The sequence below is a fragment of the Lactuca virosa genome, chromosome 9 (assembly GCF_052849685.1).
Source record: "Lactuca virosa cultivar CGN04683 chromosome 9, Lactuca_virosa_CGN04683_v6, whole genome shotgun sequence".
In the NCBI taxonomy this organism is placed as follows: domain Eukaryota; kingdom Viridiplantae; phylum Streptophyta; class Magnoliopsida; order Asterales; family Asteraceae; genus Lactuca; species Lactuca virosa.
The window spans coordinates 61,396,184-61,413,393 of record NC_136434.1 but is presented as its reverse complement, the minus strand read 5'-3'; the positions used below and the strand labels follow the sequence as shown (position 1 = coordinate 61,413,393).

At 30.4% G+C, this 17,210-nt stretch overlaps 2 long non-coding RNA genes and 1 other non-coding gene across 3 annotated transcripts; 2 read left to right on the top strand and 1 right to left on the bottom strand.

The window, feature by feature from the left end:
- Nucleotides 1–11,797: 11,797 nt before the first annotated feature.
- Nucleotides 11,798–11,871, top strand: TRNAR-UCG (transfer RNA arginine (anticodon UCG)). The gene has a single exon. It is a non-coding gene; the product is annotated as a tRNA-Arg (tRNA).
- Nucleotides 11,872–14,257: 2,386 nt separating this feature from the next.
- Nucleotides 14,258–15,062, top strand: LOC145138097 (uncharacterized). Its single transcript, XR_013721322.1, has 2 exons — nt 14,258–14,548; nt 14,640–15,062. It is a non-coding gene; the product is annotated as an uncharacterized LOC145138097 (long non-coding RNA).
- A 589-nt stretch (nt 15,063–15,651) lies between these two features.
- LOC145138466 (uncharacterized) lies at nt 15,652–16,507 on the bottom strand. The gene is made up of 2 exons (XR_013721540.1): nt 16,336–16,507; nt 15,652–16,040 (listed from the first exon to the last, which is right to left on the bottom strand). It is a non-coding gene; the product is annotated as an uncharacterized LOC145138466 (long non-coding RNA).
- Between the last annotated feature and the right edge of the window lie 703 nt (nt 16,508–17,210).

The window sequence follows — 17,210 nt, the reverse complement described above, 5'->3', positions numbered from 1 at the left end:
CTAATCACTTCCTTAATTTGGCTAGATTAGTAATTGTCCATTTATTTATAGATTGATCAAAATGATCACCTTTGGTATATTATCCTTCCTAATAAATGAAAATAATTTTGGCACTTGTAAATCTCTCATGAGTTTTGACACTTGTCATTTTGTGGTATTTTTAAAATAAATATTATCTACTTGTCAATTTCTGGTTTGTTTAAATTTTTAAAATTAAAGTCACATACTTATATATGTAAAGTATTAAATATAATGTATATGAAATTAAATTGCAATGAATACGTTTCTTCCTTTCTTATTTTAAAGTTTTACATTAAAAAATATTTATTGCTTACACTATAATGTTTAATCTTTATTTTTTAAATTAACCTGTATAATATACGGGTCTCCCACCTACTGTGTGTGTGTGTATATATATATATATATATATATATATATATATATATATATATATATATACAGGGAAATGATCAAATGAGAACACCTAAAAGGTTGAGAACACGAGAACAGTTCTAGACCAATCAATATATAAGGGCATATTAGTAATTGTATATTTAAATTAAATTAAAATAAAATAAAATCAATCAAATTCCCTTAAATTTAGGATCAGTTACCAAAATAGAAGGAAATATTTGATTTTTTATTTTTCTTATTAATGAAATATAAAAAAACATTTTTATCAAAAAAAAATTAAAACTAAAAAATTTAATTTTTTTTTCTTAAAAAATATTTTTTTTCTCCAATTTCATGTCTATTTTTAAACAATCAGATTATTAAAAAAACGTTTTTTCCATGATTAAAAAATGTTTTTTATTTTTTATTTTTTACCAATATATCAAAAAGATTAATCATTTCAACCGAATATGTGTAATCATACAAAAATAAAAACATATTTATAGTCATATATGAATCTGTTGTAATCGTGAATGAATAGATGAATTAAATTATAATAATAAACGAATATAACACAATTTATAGAGAAAAACTACAATACAACTATAATCATAAATAAATAAAAATATTGGATATTTATATCTAGATTACACATCTATTCATAAATAATAACACAACAAGTTACAATGTAATACATATCTATTTTTCTATAATCACATTTGAATACAACATAAACAAAAATTATAATAAAAATAATTAATTATTCATAAATGAATATATATCATTAATCACATTTGAATACAAATCCAATCATAATGAATACCACTATAATCATAAATAAATACCATAGCTGCCGATCCCATGAGGCACATGACAAAACCCATTGCTAACTTAGACAGTGTCACAAGTAAGATCAGAGGAATCAGAAGAATAACTCAACCAGTCAGCAAAAAAAAGCCTCAAGTCAAATTTAACCCTGGGGAAATCAAAAGAGGCAGCAGCCTCTTGGCTTTTCCCCCTCACCTCGAACGCTTGTAGAGGAAAGGATGACAGAATGTGACGCGAGCCAGAGGAGCACCACGGTCGGGATCGTGGATGATTTCGGTGATTACACCCTTGAGGTAACTATTGTGTTCTCCAAAGTCGATGCTGCGGAACCTAGCAAGCCCCTTCCGGTGGTGGGTATGGGGCTTAAAGAACGACCCTGCTCCCTTACGTTGTGCCCTAATCACACGCCTGATTTCTGGTTCTCTCTTACCTCTCTGTCTCTCTCTCTCGCACACACTCGGTGGCTAGGATTTGGGGACGACGACAGGTTCTGGGGAGTGAAGATCCTGATATAGGGTTTGGCAATCGACAGTAAGTAGTAATATGGGCCGAGCTCTGTTGTATGGATAATTTAGATGGCTGTTACAGGCATTAAGAATCCGTAGATTAATCTTCTAGAGTCAAATTTCAAACAAAATTGAACCATGATAAATTCGCAGCAACAAACCAGCATAATCGGTGGTCCTTTTTCCCCCTCCTCTTTGCGATCAATCTGCCACCACCGAGCCCCCTTCTTTCCCTTTCTTCTTCTTCATTCGCTGCCAAGAATAACCACCATGAGGTTCTGATTTAGATGGAGCGATTGAGACCGATGTACAGGTGAGGGAGGCGTGCCCTAGGTATAGAGAGAAAGATGAAGTCGAAAATAGTGGAGTGAATGATGAAGTCATAGGTTTATAGAGAGATTGAGAGATTTTAGGAGTTGTTTAAAATAAGGGAATGATTAATTACCATGATACCCTTTTCTTATTTTTAATTCAAATTAATTGAATTTAAACATTTTAATAATAACAAAATTTCTAATTAATTATAGCCTTAGATCTAAGATAATAGATGGATGAGATCTGTTCTCGCTTTCTCAACCTTTTAGGTGTTCTCATTTGATCCTACTCCTATATATATATATATATATATATATATATATATATATATATATATATATATACTAGTCGTTTACCCGCGCAAAGCGGCGGCGACGAATAGTTTGCAGACGGCGATTAGTTCATTTCGGTAAATAGTTTCCTTGTTGCTATAAGATCAAACCATAAAAACCATTAACTGTTAACCAAATTACAAAATATTGATAATTCTTTAGTTCTTACAATTATCGAACACTGATAAATTCGGTTATGTGTCACTTTCTTGCAAATTGAAATTAATCATTCAGAACATTAAGTGCAAATTACCATAAACATCTAAACTTGTTTTGAAACTTTGACCGATTTGATGGGTTGTGGGTTTGTAATATTCAACCCGATTTTTTTCCCGATGTATGTTGAGTTGCTTTTCTAGTCGGCACACGATTTAGATAAGTGTGTTTAAATTTTTAACTCTTTAGACTCTAGCTTTGTTAAGAGACTATGGTAATATGTACCATATTTATATAATAATATTATTTTTAGCAAATTAGATTCCATAAATGTCTAAAATGCAATTAATTTTGAATGATTTTTTGTTTAATATCAATTTATATTAATTAGAATGAATAAATTTTAAAGATTAAAGTATCATAATACGAACTAAAAAAAAGTAAAGTAACACAATAACAAATCAATAAAAATACGTTGACACTAATACGATAAAACGATATGACTTAAATCCACTCGATGAAATATTTAAGTTTATACTTCATCTAACTTGGCATGACATAAGAGTGCTTAAAACTAGATATCCAAAAATTTAGGCATCTGAATTTCGGATAGCTGATTCTTGGTATCTAGTTCCATATCCAAAATCTGGATATCTTAAGATATCCAAAATCTTTAGATTTTGGTCAAAATTAAATGTCAATTCAATTATAGAAGTCAATGTTAGCCATTATGTATACATATATACCAATGTTAATGCAATGTTCTAAATAATATATTTTACGTTAACTAAAACTATTTTATTTTTTATGATATGATATGAGATGAGAGTTGAACATAAATTAGTTTCTTATTTATGTGTAAAATATATGGTGCTTCATCATTTATATTATCTTTATATCATTTGGTAATATAAATTTTTTAGTTGTACTCCAAGTTAAAGACAATAGCGTATGTGAATACTTCTGCGTTGAAAGGCAATGTAGTAATAAATGTATTATGAATATGTTTTAGGTTTTAATATTGATATTATAAGATATTTGGGGTTAAAATAACAAATAAAATATAAGACGTAATTATAATTTTCAGATTTTTGGATATCTGAAATATCAAAAAATCACTATCCAAATCTGAATCCAGAAAATCGAATATCCAAAGTTTCGAATAATTTGGAATCGAATTTTCAGATTCTATTTTTGAACACTCATACATACATCCAATCAAGTGAATGATTAGTCTTTTTAAGTTGTGTTTTTTGATTTTTTAATCCTCATTTTTGTCAATTCGGTAAAACTAGAAAATTTTCATTTATTTAATCTAGTCAATTTATGAACGAAAAATAAAAACTATGTACACAAGGTATCTAGTAGGAAATTCAAAAGCCAGCCAATTTACGAAAAATAAAAACTATGTACACTTCATCAAATATAGTTTTACAAATGAGAATTAAGATCAAATAATATTTCTTCAAGTTAATTAGCATTATAATAGAGAGAGGTGACTTGGTTATCAAGGACAAAGACAACCTCTTGAACTGGAGTTTTTATGTGTTTAAGATACACAGGTCTTTCCATTTTCCTTACAGTATGATGAAAAATATATATACTACCGACAAAAAATTATTCATTCTCTGTTCAAACAATCCTTTCAAATTTGTCCATGATACGGTATAAAGGAAATTAATCTGATTGTGTGACATCTCATATGCAAGAACTCAAATTAGAAAAGTAGATTCACATCATGTAAAGATATAAATAAGACTAAAATATGGACATTAAAGGAGAAGTGAATGCATAATTCTAATGTTATAACTTTTAAGGTGCTTATAATTTTGAATCATGTATTGATAATAAGACTAAAATGTGGCCCATGTTGAGCACTTATTTAACACTAACGTCTTATATCTGCTTTCTGCCTATGAATCTTGTTTGTATGTATGTTCAAAACAACAATTATCTATATATTGTTAAGCAAATGAAGTCAACTTTACTAATTCAAATAGAAGATCAACCTTCGTGTTAAATCGCTTCCAACCAACATCAATCTCACGTGCTGAACTCCTCGATAGGTGGGATTTAGTTCCAACATTCTTATGAGTAACCGATTTACCTCCAATTTAGACATTTGAAATCTGCCTTCCTTATCTTGTGTACATTTCCATAAAATTCAAATGATGAAAAGGAAGATAACCGGTATACAAAACATACATGCTCAGTCAACATGGCCCCATGCTAAAATAAGTATTAGCAGTCCAGGTATTAGGACAGTAAAAAGCCAAGAAAATAGAGGAAATGTTTGGAAAATATTATGTAGAAGGGAACTGATATTTCCACTTAAGGAATTTATTGATCCACATAAAATGTAATTTCTTAAGTGGAAATATCACTTCCCATAAAAGGCAAGAAAATAAAGAAAACAAAGGAAATGTTTAAAAATGATTAAAGATTTTACATATGGATTTTAAGGGTAATTTCCATGAGTTTAAATGAGTTTGATAATTTCCACGAGTTTACTTGTGTACTAAAATGTCTACCAACTCCTTTTTATCTAAAAAAGCATATTTTTTTTAAGTTGCCCAAAGGAACTTCCAAGTAAAAAAAACTTATATTTGATCAAAGCATTAAAGGAGCAGCCTTGGCCAAGGTTAAAAATGTAAATATGTGCATTAAGCTTCTCCTTCGGTCCTAAAAATCAGTTATCCACTTTGCCTCTTACTTCGTTCTCATAGCATCAACTTCCTACACCAAAACATGTATTATCACACATGAAATAAATAAAGAACTTTAAAAAAAATCAACCTTAAGCATAAAAGACCTGCCTTTCTCTTTGAATACCAACTTTTCCATTCTATTACACCAGGCACAACCATTGGGAAATCCCTAAATAAGAAAGCAAATAAAAAAACATTATAAAAACTCCTTCATCACACATTTAAGTAGATAAGTTTAAAGTAGATTACCATTTGTGGGGGTTCCTCCCTTATTTGTGGACGCGTCTCTTTAATGGCACAATCAACACCTTATTGAGCTTTACCTATAACCTCCTCATCACATATCGTGCCTTTATTTCTTAATTCCTAGGAACTTTCAACATGTGATAAAGATCCTCTGTTAAGCACAAACATACACAAATATTTGTAAGATCACCTGTTAAACACAAACAAATAAATTCATACATGTTATTTCACTTCACAATTACACAAGAATGTTATGTAGAAGGGAACTGATATTTCCACTTAAGGAATTTATTGATCCACATAAAATGTAATTTCTTAAGTGGAAATATCACTTCCCATAAAAGGCAAGAAAATAAAGAAAACAAAGGAAATGTTTAAAAATGATTAAAGATTTTACATATGGATTTTAAGGGTAATTTCCATGAGTTTAAATGAGTTTGATAATTTCCACGAGTTTACTTGTGTACTAAAATGTCTACCAACTCCTTTTTATCTAAAAAAGCATATTTTTTTTTAAGTTGCCCAAAGGAACTTCCAAGTAAAAAAAACTTATATTTGATCAAAGCATTAAAGGAGCAGCCTTGGCCAAGGTTAAAAATGTAAATATGTGCATTAAGCTTCTCCTTCGGTCCTAAAAATCAGTTATCCACTTTGCCTCTTACTTCGTTCTCATAGCATCAACTTCCTACACCAAAACATGTATTATCACACATGAAATAAATAAAGAACTTAAAAAAAATCAACCTTAAGCATAAAAGACATGCCTTTCTCTTTGAATACCAACTTTTCCATTCTATTACACTAGGCACAACCATTGGGAAATCCCTAAATAAGAAAGCAAATAAAAAAAACATTATAAAAACTCCTTCATCACACATTTAAGTAGATAAGTTTAAAGTAGATTACCATTTGTGGGGGTTCCTCCCTTATTTGTGGACGCGTCTCTTTAATGGCACAATCAACACCTTATTGAGCTTTACCTATAACCTCCTCATCACATGTCGTGCCTTTATTTCTTAATTCCTAGGAACTTTCAACATGTGATAAAGATCCTCTGTTAAGCACAAACATACACAAATATTTGTAAGATCACCTGTTAAACACAAACAAATAAATTCATACATGTTATTTCACTTCACAATTACACAAGAATGTTATGTAGAAGGGAACTGATATTTCCACTTAAGGAATTTATTGATCCACATAAAATGTAATTTCTTAAGTGGAAATATCACTTCCCATAAAAGGCAAGAAAATAAAGAAAACAAAGGAAATGTTTAAAAATGATTAAAGATTTTACATATGGATTTTAAGGGTAATTTCCATGAGTTTAAATGAGTTTGATAATTTCCACGAGTTTACTTGTGTACTAAAATGTCTACCAACTCCTTTTTATCTAAAAAAGCATATTTTTTTTTTAAGTTGCCCAAAGGAACTTCCAAGTAAAAAAAACTTATATTTGATCAAAGCATTAAAGGAGCAGCCTTGGCCAAGGTTAAAAATGTAAATATGTGCATTAAGCTTCTCCTTCGGTCCTAAAAATCAGTTATCCACTTTGCCTCTTACTTCTTTCTCATAGCATCAACTTCCTACACCAAAACATGTATTATCACACATGAAATAAATAAAGAACTTAAAAAAAATCAACCTTAAGCATAAAAGACCTGCCTTTCTCTTTGAATACCAACTTTTCCATTCTATTACACCAGGCACAACCATTGGGAAATCCCTAAATAAGAAAGCAAATAAAAAAAACATTATAAAAACTCCTTCATCACACATTTAAGTAGATAAGTTTAAAGTAGATTACCATTTGTGGGGGTTCCTCCCTTATTTGTGGACGCGTCTCTTTAATGGCACAATCAACACCTTATTGAGCTTTACCTATAACCTCCTCATCACATGTCGTGCCTTTATTTCTTAATTCCTAGGAACTTTCAACATGTGATAAAGATCCTCTGTTAAGCACAAACATACACAAATATTTGTAAGATCACCTGTTAAACACAAACAAATAAATTCATACATGTTATTTCACTTCACAATTACACAAGAATGTTATGTAGAAGGGAACTGATATTTCCACTTAAGGAATTTATTGATCCACATAAAATGTAATTTCTTAAGTGGAAATATCACTTCCCATAAAAGGCAAGAAAATAAAGAAAACAAAGGAAATGTTTAAAAATGATTAAAGATTTTACATATGGATTTTAAGGGTAATTTCCATGAGTTTAAATGAGTTTGATAATTTCCACGAGTTTACTTGTGTACTAAAATGTCTACCAACTCCTTTTTATCTAAAAAAGCATATTTTTTTTTTAAGTTGCCCAAAGGAACTTCCAAGTAAAAAAAACTTATATTTGATCAAAGCATTAAAGGAGCAGCCTTGGCCAAGGTTAAAAATGTAAATATGTGCATTAAGCTTCTCCTTCGGTCCTAAAAATCAGTTATCCACTTTGCCTCTTACTTCGTTCTCATAGCATCAACTTCCTACACCAAAACATGTATTATCACACATGAAATAAATAAAGAACTTAAAAAAAATCAATCTTAAGCATAAAAGACCTGCCTTTCTCTTTGAATACCAACTTTTCCATTCTATTACACCAGGCACAACCATTGGGAAATCCCTAAATAAGAAAGCAAATAAAAAAAACATTATAAAAACTCCTTCATCACACATTTAAGTAGATAAGTTTAAAGTAGATTACCATTTGTGGGGGTTCCTCCCTTATTTGTGGACGCGTCTCTTTAATGGCACAATCAACACCTTATTGAGCTTTACCTATAACCTCCTCATCACATGTCGTGCCTTTATTTCTTAATTCCTAGGAACTTTCAACATGTGATAAAGATCCTCTGTTAAGCACAAACATACACAAATATTTGTAAGATCACCTGTTAAACACAAACAAATAAATTCATACATGTTATTTCACTTCACAATTACACAAGAATGTTATGTAGAAGGGAACTGATATTTCCACTTAAGGAATTTATTGATCCACATAAAATGTAATTTCTTAAGTGGAAATATCACTTCCCATAAAAGGCAAGAAAATAAAGAAAACAAAGGAAATGTTTAAAAATGATTAAAGATTTTACATATGGATTTTAAGGGTAATTTCCATGAGTTTAAATGAGTTTGATAATTTCCACGAGTTTACTTGTGTACTAAAATGTCTACCAACTCCTTTTTATCTAAAAAAACATATTTTTTTTTTAAGTTGCCCAAAGGAACTTCCAAGTAAAAAAAAACTTATATTTGATCAAAGCATTAAAGGAGCAGCCTTGGCCAAGGTTAAAAATGTAAATATGTGCATTAAGCTTCTCCTTCGGTCCTAAAAATCAGTTATCCACTTTGCCTCTTACTTCGTTCTCATAGCATCAACTTCCTACACCAAAACATGTATTATCACACATGAAATAAATAAAGAACTTTAAAAAAAATCAACCTTAAGCATAAAAGACCTGCCTTTCTCTTTGAATACCAACTTTTCCATTCTATTACACCAGGCACAACCATTGGGAAATCCCTAAATAAGAAAGCAAATAAAAAAAACATTATAAAAACTCCTTCATCACACATTTAAGTAGATAAGTTTAAAGTAGATTACCATTTGTGGGGGTTCCTCCCTTATTTGTGGACGCGTCTCTTTAATGGCACAATCAACACCTTATTGAGCTTTACCTATAACCTCCTCATCACATGTCGTGCCTTTATTTCTTAATTCCTAGGAACTTTCAACATGTGATAAAGATCCTCTGTTAAGCACAAACATACACAAATATTTGTAAGATCACCTGTTAAACACAAACAAATAAATTCATACATGTTATTTCACTTCACAATTACACAAGAATGTTATGTAGAAGGGAACTGATATTTCCACTTAAGGAATTTATTGATCCACATAAAATGTAATTTCTTAAGTGGAAATATCACTTCCCATAAAAGGCAAGAAAATAAAGAAAACAAAGGAAATGTTTAAAAATGATTAAAGATTTTACATATGGATTTTAAGGGTAATTTCCATGAGTTTAAATGAGTTTGATAATTTCCACGAGTTTACTTGTGTACTAAAATGTCTACCAACTCCTTTTTATCTAAAAAAGCATATTTTTTTTTAAGTTGCCCAAAGGAACTTCCAAGTAAAAAAAACTTATATTTGATCAAAGCATTAAAGGAGCAGCCTTGGCCAAGGTTAAAAATGTAAATATGTGCATTAAGCTTCTCCTTCGGTCCTAAAAATCAGTTATCCACTTTGCCTCTTACTTCGTTCTCATAGCATCAACTTCCTACACCAAAACATGTATTATCACACATGAAATAAATAAAGAACTTTAAAAAAAATCAACCTTAAGCATAAAAGACCTGTCTTTCTCTTTGAATACCAACTTTTCCATTCTATTACACCAGGCACAACCATTGGGAAATCCCTAAATAAGAAAGCAAATAAAAAAAACATTATAAAAACTCCTTCATCACACATTTAAGTAGATAAGTTTAAAGTAGATTACCATTTGTGGGGGTTCCTCCCTTATTTGTGGACGCGTCTCTTTAATGGCACAATCAACACCTTATTGAGCTTTACCTATAACCTCCTCATCACATGTCGTGCCTTTATTTCTTAATTCCTAGGAACTTTCAACATGTGATAAAGATCCTCTGTTAAGCACAAACATACACAAATATTTGTAAGATCACCTGTTAAACACAAACAAATAAATTCATACATGTTATTTCATTTCACAATTACACAAGAATGTTGTTATATTCTTCAAACGATCATGAAGGTACATATCACCATCTTCAGATTATTGAAATGTAACAGATAACAAAAAAATGTGAGTTTTTTACATATCTTTTTTTTTCTAGATCCGCTGAAATAGTAAATATACAAAGAAGCTACCTTTTACAGATCTTTGTTTCAAGATATGTTGAAACAAAATAAATATGAAAAATAGTTAGTTTATATGAATTTTTGTTTCCAGATCTACCGAAATGTAAGCAAAATACAAAAAAAAAATATTTATTGCAAATATTTGTTTCTATAACCTGAAAGTCAGCATAACAACCAGCGTAAAGTCACCATAACAACAACCTAAAAGTCCACAAACCACACATGATGAAAGGTAAACAGAGACCTTATTGAAACAGATCTTCTTAGCACAAAATAAGAACAACAAACATTATAATCAAAAGGGTTGAAGCTGAATATTACCTTTGAAAACATAATTTCTAAATGTAACATCTTATTAGCCATTGTGGTTCGTCAAAACCCTAAAAAACATAAATCTTTCAAACATACAAATTTTAAAACAGAAAAAGAAATAGAAACACGGCAAGAACGAATAGCAGGTGATGAGTTTGAATATCTATTACTCGCATTGGAAGCCTCAGGGTGGAGGTCATTGCGTCGATAAAGAAGGCGCAAGTTCGATGTTGATGGAGAAGACGAAGGTGGGACAAAGACGATGGAACAAATGCTTGAGTGGGTCATGGAGGATGTTGATGGAGAAGACGCAGGTGGGAGGCGGCATCAATTATGCTGAAGATTTGAGTGGTCTTAGGGTTTTTTTACTGGAGGAAGAAAACCCATTTAGTAGAAAGAGAAACAGGATGATTTTTGCAAAGGAGTAGAAGAACGGATATAGGGGAAGGGGGGCCAAGAACTGAAAGATTTTTGCCAGGATTTTAGCTTTCTTCACAACTCATACTAACGAACTTGGTCAAACCTGATAAGAAGTTCATATGCATTGGTTAATCGTATTTTATTATTCATGTTTTGTACTACTTAAAAAATATTATTATTTTATTGATTGTTACTTGTACCGTTAGTTTAATGATTTGAACGTCTTAAAAAAATATTATTAGTATATTAATTCTATTTATAGAAATAGTGAGATTTCTTTTATAAGATAGTAAAAATAAATATATAGTAAATATATATATATATATATATATATATATATATATATATATATATATATATATATATATATATATATATATATATATATACACACGGACTTATTTCTATAATTATATAAATTACGTATTTCTTATGTAACTTGTCACATTTTAATGAAACTTTTATTAAACAGTTGAGGTGTTTAACATATTCTTATTCAAATGTTTTCTTTTATCCAAACTAAGAATTTTATTATTAAATGAAAAATTATTTTATATGAATAACTTAACGTGATTGGGTTTGCGTTATAACAAAATACTGCAAAGAAATGGACTGTTAATCTCTGATAGAAAATAGTAAATATAGAAATTTTCAAGGGATTATATTTCATATAAGATCGCATAGCGCAGTGGATTAGCGCGTTTGACTTCGGATCAAAAGGTCGTGGGTTCGACTCCCACTGTGGTCGTCTTTTCTGATAAATGAATGATATTGTAAACCATGCCATTTTTTTTCGAACTTAATGACCGCTCGACAAAAAATAGTTAAAGGAAAATTATTTTATCAGGTAATTAACTATTTTTTTTTTTTGTAGATATTCAGCCATCTTGTTATTTTTTTATATGATTTATTAGAGATGGTAATGGGTAGACTTGGGTTGAGTTCTGTTAGGGTGCAAAGTCACGCTTGGATGTTGTTTACCTTATTGATGTGTAAATGAGTTGTCTTTCTTATAAATAGGACACTCATATTTAGGGATGATCATTTTGGAGTGTTAGACTAGAGAGAGAAATTTGTACAAACTCATTTGTATATCTTTTCTAGATCTAATATGAGCTTACACAAATTTATTTACTCCTTGTGTTCTTGAGTTTATATGATGATTCACTAGATCTTTTCTAATTCCGTACATGTCATCATAATCAACACCACTACAGGTTCGGGTTCAACCCATTTAATAATTGGGTTGAAAATCTCAACCTAACTCAACGTGTTTATTTAAATGAGTTGATATTTCCAACCCAACCCAATCTTTTACATAAATGGGTTGTCACTGGGTTGACCTGTTTATGTAGTTTCTGACCCAACCTATTAAATAAATGGGTTAAACTTGGATTAACCCATTTAAAATCAATTAAATAAATTATATAATTAAATATTATACCACTTAAATTATAAAACATAAATAAAACTTCATAATTATGACAATAGCACAATCCTAATTCATAAATACAAATAAATTGTTCAAATAACATTAAAAATGTTTAGTTTCACAGTGATTTTGAAGAGTGGTCAGTATTATCGGCGTTAAAAAAATGATTGAAATTTATTAAACATAGATAATAATAATGCAACATTATAATTTACAAATTAATACTTTGATTAATACATGATAATATTCAAAATAAAATTAAATTAAATATATATTAAAGTTAAATAGGTTGACGGGTTGAAAACAGGTTGATAATTTTTACCTAACCCAACCTATTTAATTAAATGGGTTAGACGGGTTGACCCATTTAAGTTAAATAGGTTGAAAATCTCAACCCAACCCGCTAATTTTGGGTTGGGTTCGGGTTGGGTCGATTTTTGTCAGCTCTATGATTTATCATTAAACTTATATGTTATTCAATAAATATCATTTTCATCGGTTATTATAGATATTCCGTTTGACATACTTAAAAAACATTATTAAATTCACATTTGTTTTTTATAAACAACATTAAACTCATAATTTTTATATGATTTACAAATAAACTAATTTTTGTACATGTTTAGTCATTTTTTTTTTGTCATCATCGAGTTTCAGGTCATCTTCTATGGCCAAGAAGAAAGAAAATAACATTTTGCATATTCAATTTTTAAAAACATTGTAAAATGTACAATCTCATTCGTCTCCTCTCCGATTAAATCTCATACTCCTTTAATTATCGCTGACATTTCTCATGTCGTCGCTCACACATTTCTCTCACTCCTCTCCCACATCTATTTATCTTCTTTTTCTATAGGATGTTTGAATCGATTATGTTGCATGTTAAAGTTGATTTTAGATTGGTTTCTTGGTGTTAGTCGGGTTGAATGATGAAGATGGGTGATGGTGGTGTTAGATGATGCAGAATTGTAGATAGGTGGTTGTGGTAGTGAATGGTGGTGATGAAAGGCGGTGTTTGACTGGAGTTGAATGGTGGAGGAGGACGGCAGACGGTGTTGGTTGGAGTTAGTAGTTTTGGTCGTTGAACGAGACATAATTTAATGGTAAATCGTGTACAAAAAAGTTTAATGATAAATTGTGTACAAAAAAACATTAGCCTACAATACTCGGTCAAAATGGTATTTCTTGAATAATTTGGGTGAATCTATTGTAAAATTTCTAAAAAAAAAAAGTGATTAAATATATTCAAACACAATAGTTTGTTACCATAGATAAATTCATACATGATATATGAACTCAATTTGAATAGGAACTATCCGACCAAACGCATGGATAGAAATACCCCATGATCCCGAAAATATACATATAATTAATAATATTAAAAGTAATATAAATTATATTAGATGTGGAATGTAACTGAAACCATGTTTTATGATTATAATCAAATATTAAATAATATATTTTTTTGGGTAAATTACATTGTTCATGTGGTTTGGGGTAATTTACATGCTTGGTCTTTAGAAAGAATTTTTAACTTGGATCATCCCTATTATAAGTTTTTATTACGCGTTTGGTCTCTACTAAACATAAAAAGACAGTCTTACCGTTTCAATTTAATATTCAGATTTTTATTTTTTATTTGTTATTTAAAAAATATATTTATTAAAACAATTCATGTGGGTCCCACCACACAAAACTCACTTCCCTTACTTTCCTCTCTTGCACGTCTTCACCTGCTCACTGACGAGTTTGCCTCCTTGACCCTCCTCATCGACGATCTGAATCTCCTCCCTCCCATATCTTCACTTGCTCACTTCATCAGTGATGGAACCCCAAAATAACCTCTTTGTGACCTAAATACCGTTGCAAGCCTGGGACTCACGATGCCGTCAAGCAATGTCCGTCGACCACCATTGTCGAGTGATTTCCTGTCCGCCTCTCTCTATTTCATCGGTGTACTCCGCCTCTCTCTATTTCACCTCAAACATCGATGGTTAGTTTGCAAGAATCGAGTGCTGATTACATGTTATTTTGATGATCTTGGTATTTACAAACTGATTGTCATTGTTTGTATACCGATCTAGTTTCAGGTTTTGGGGATGGCCTGAGATATGGCGAATTTGGAGTAAATGTAATAAATTTTTAGGTCGAATTCTGCAAATTAGAATTCGACGATGGTGGATGAAGCAAATACAGCTGAATCAGAAATATGGTGGATGATAATATGTTTTATAGGTTGGCAAATTTGGGTTTTGTGTTTGGGAATTAGAAATCGAGAAAGGGTTGTATATGAATCGGGAATTGGAACCACGGTGGAGCTACATATGGTATCTGATTTATGTTTTGTTGGTTTTTCTAGCAAGAACTCATGTTTGATATCTAAATAGGAGCCTGTAGGTGCTTGCTGGAATGATTATAAGATGTAGAAGCAAAAACTTTCGATCTCGATCTCAAAATAATTTAGATTTTCATGTTGATGCGAATGAATGAAAAACATAAATTTTTTATTTCAACTTTTTCGAAGATGGTCGTTATAAGTTGGGTAGTGATGGTGGAGGAGACCGGCGGTGGTGGTAGTGGAGGAGATTGACGGTGGTGATGATGTTGCAGATACCGACGATTACCAAGTGGTGTGAGTATTTAGATGGTGGGACCATGGTCCCTTTTATTAATGTTTTTTAAATTTATTTTAATAATAAAAAATAATTAAAAATATCAAGAAGGGTAATGTCGTCATTTCAAGTCAACAATCGACTAAATCCGAAATTTCATGATCAATGATATATACTAAAATTAAATCTATATAACAGTTAATTAACATTCTATATATTATACTCTGGGTGTCAATTTTAAATGCACCCAAAAAAGTGTCGATTTTAAATGCACCCAAAAAAACTGCTATATTCGTTGTCAATATAAGCTTAAATTAAGTAAATTTATAAAGGAAAAAAACATCTAATTAGAATGTTTATATAACAATATTAATATGGTGGCATCTTTAAATAATTGAAAAACATAAAATAATAACAAGTGGAAAATAGAAAATTCAAAAAATCTTAGAAAATACCATATGTCCAAATGAAATAGAGAATGATGTGTCAAAAAGATTTTGATTTATTAGAACGGATTTCTCTTTATTAATACATTCATTAACATTGACTTGTTTGGTATTTTATTTATCAAACCACAAATAATTTATTAATACATCCATTAATATTGACTTGTTTGGTATTTTATTTATCAAACCACAAATAAACAAACGGTTGTTTGATTTGGTGCTGACCGGGGTTGTTTGATTTGGTGCTGACCGGGTCCGATCAGACCTTTTTGTCTGACTTGGGTTAGAGTGTTTGATATGTATCTGACCCACCATGTAGCTCTGACTCACTTCATGAAAATGGCTGACTCGTTCCACCCAAAAAAAATAGCTGACCCACTAAATGAAGAAAAAAAGACATCCTTTGCCCCCATTCTACCCATCAACACTGCAGACAAAAATCAAAATCAAAAGGTATCTCGCATAATTACGAACATGAGGAACACCAAATTTATGGAAAAACTGTGAATGCTTGGACCCATCTAAAGGAAAAATACAATTGTTGACATATCTAAAAATCGAAGAACACCATATTTCCGTCTTGAGATCCTGGACTCAGGTCGATGTAATCGAGAGTTTCAACAATTGGAGAAGTTTAGATTCTGGTCTTCCTTGATGATAATACATATCAAGAATCCCCAAATCTCGAAATAAAAAATATTTGGATCTTCCTCAAATCAAACCTGTAAGGTTGAAACTCAAATCCAAATTTGTTCTTTGTTTCAGTCGATGATATACACACCACGATGAGAGTATGGGTAGGAGAGGAAAGGATATAATGGTGTATATTATTGGCAGATGAGTTTTATGGTTGAGGTTCCCTTTAAAATAAGAAGAGAAAATATAGAGATAGAGATGTAGTTTAGGTGGGATGAGATTTGAAGTGCACGTGTTTTTCTTTTCTTTTATAATTAATTATTAATAAATAAATTTAAAAAATTGTAAGAGTGACAACTATAATAATTAATTGGTAAAAGATAAATGAGAAATTAATCAAAATAGAAATATAAAAATTAATATGATAAAATAATATTTCGTAAATTTAAAGGTAAAATGGTCATTTTTATCATTCAGCACAACCAGTCAGACATATAATCAAACAACATAGTTTTAGTCAGATATAAACTCAGTCAGCTTTAGACTCGGTCAGACTTCTGACTTAGTCAGATCTGACTCAATCAGTAACTATCAAACAGCCCCTTAACCTATAATGGGTTGATAGGCACTCATTTAAACAAAGAAAAAACTCCATATAAAAACTAGCTATACATTGTAGTCTGTACACTTTATCATAATATTTATACAATAGTGAGGAGTACCTTACATGAAGTTACATGAATCGGTCTTTTATGGTTTATTCTAATATGTCGTTTTATAGTCGTCTTTTTTTTTTAAAAAAAAAAAAATTGTCTATGTGATATTATTTTGTTTCAGTTTTAATCTCCGTCAAATATAAAATGAATATTACTGTTTTTGTTGAATATTATCAAGGCTGGCCCAATAGTTTTTTAAAGCCCACAATGAAACGATATGATATGTTAATAATGTCAGTTTTTAA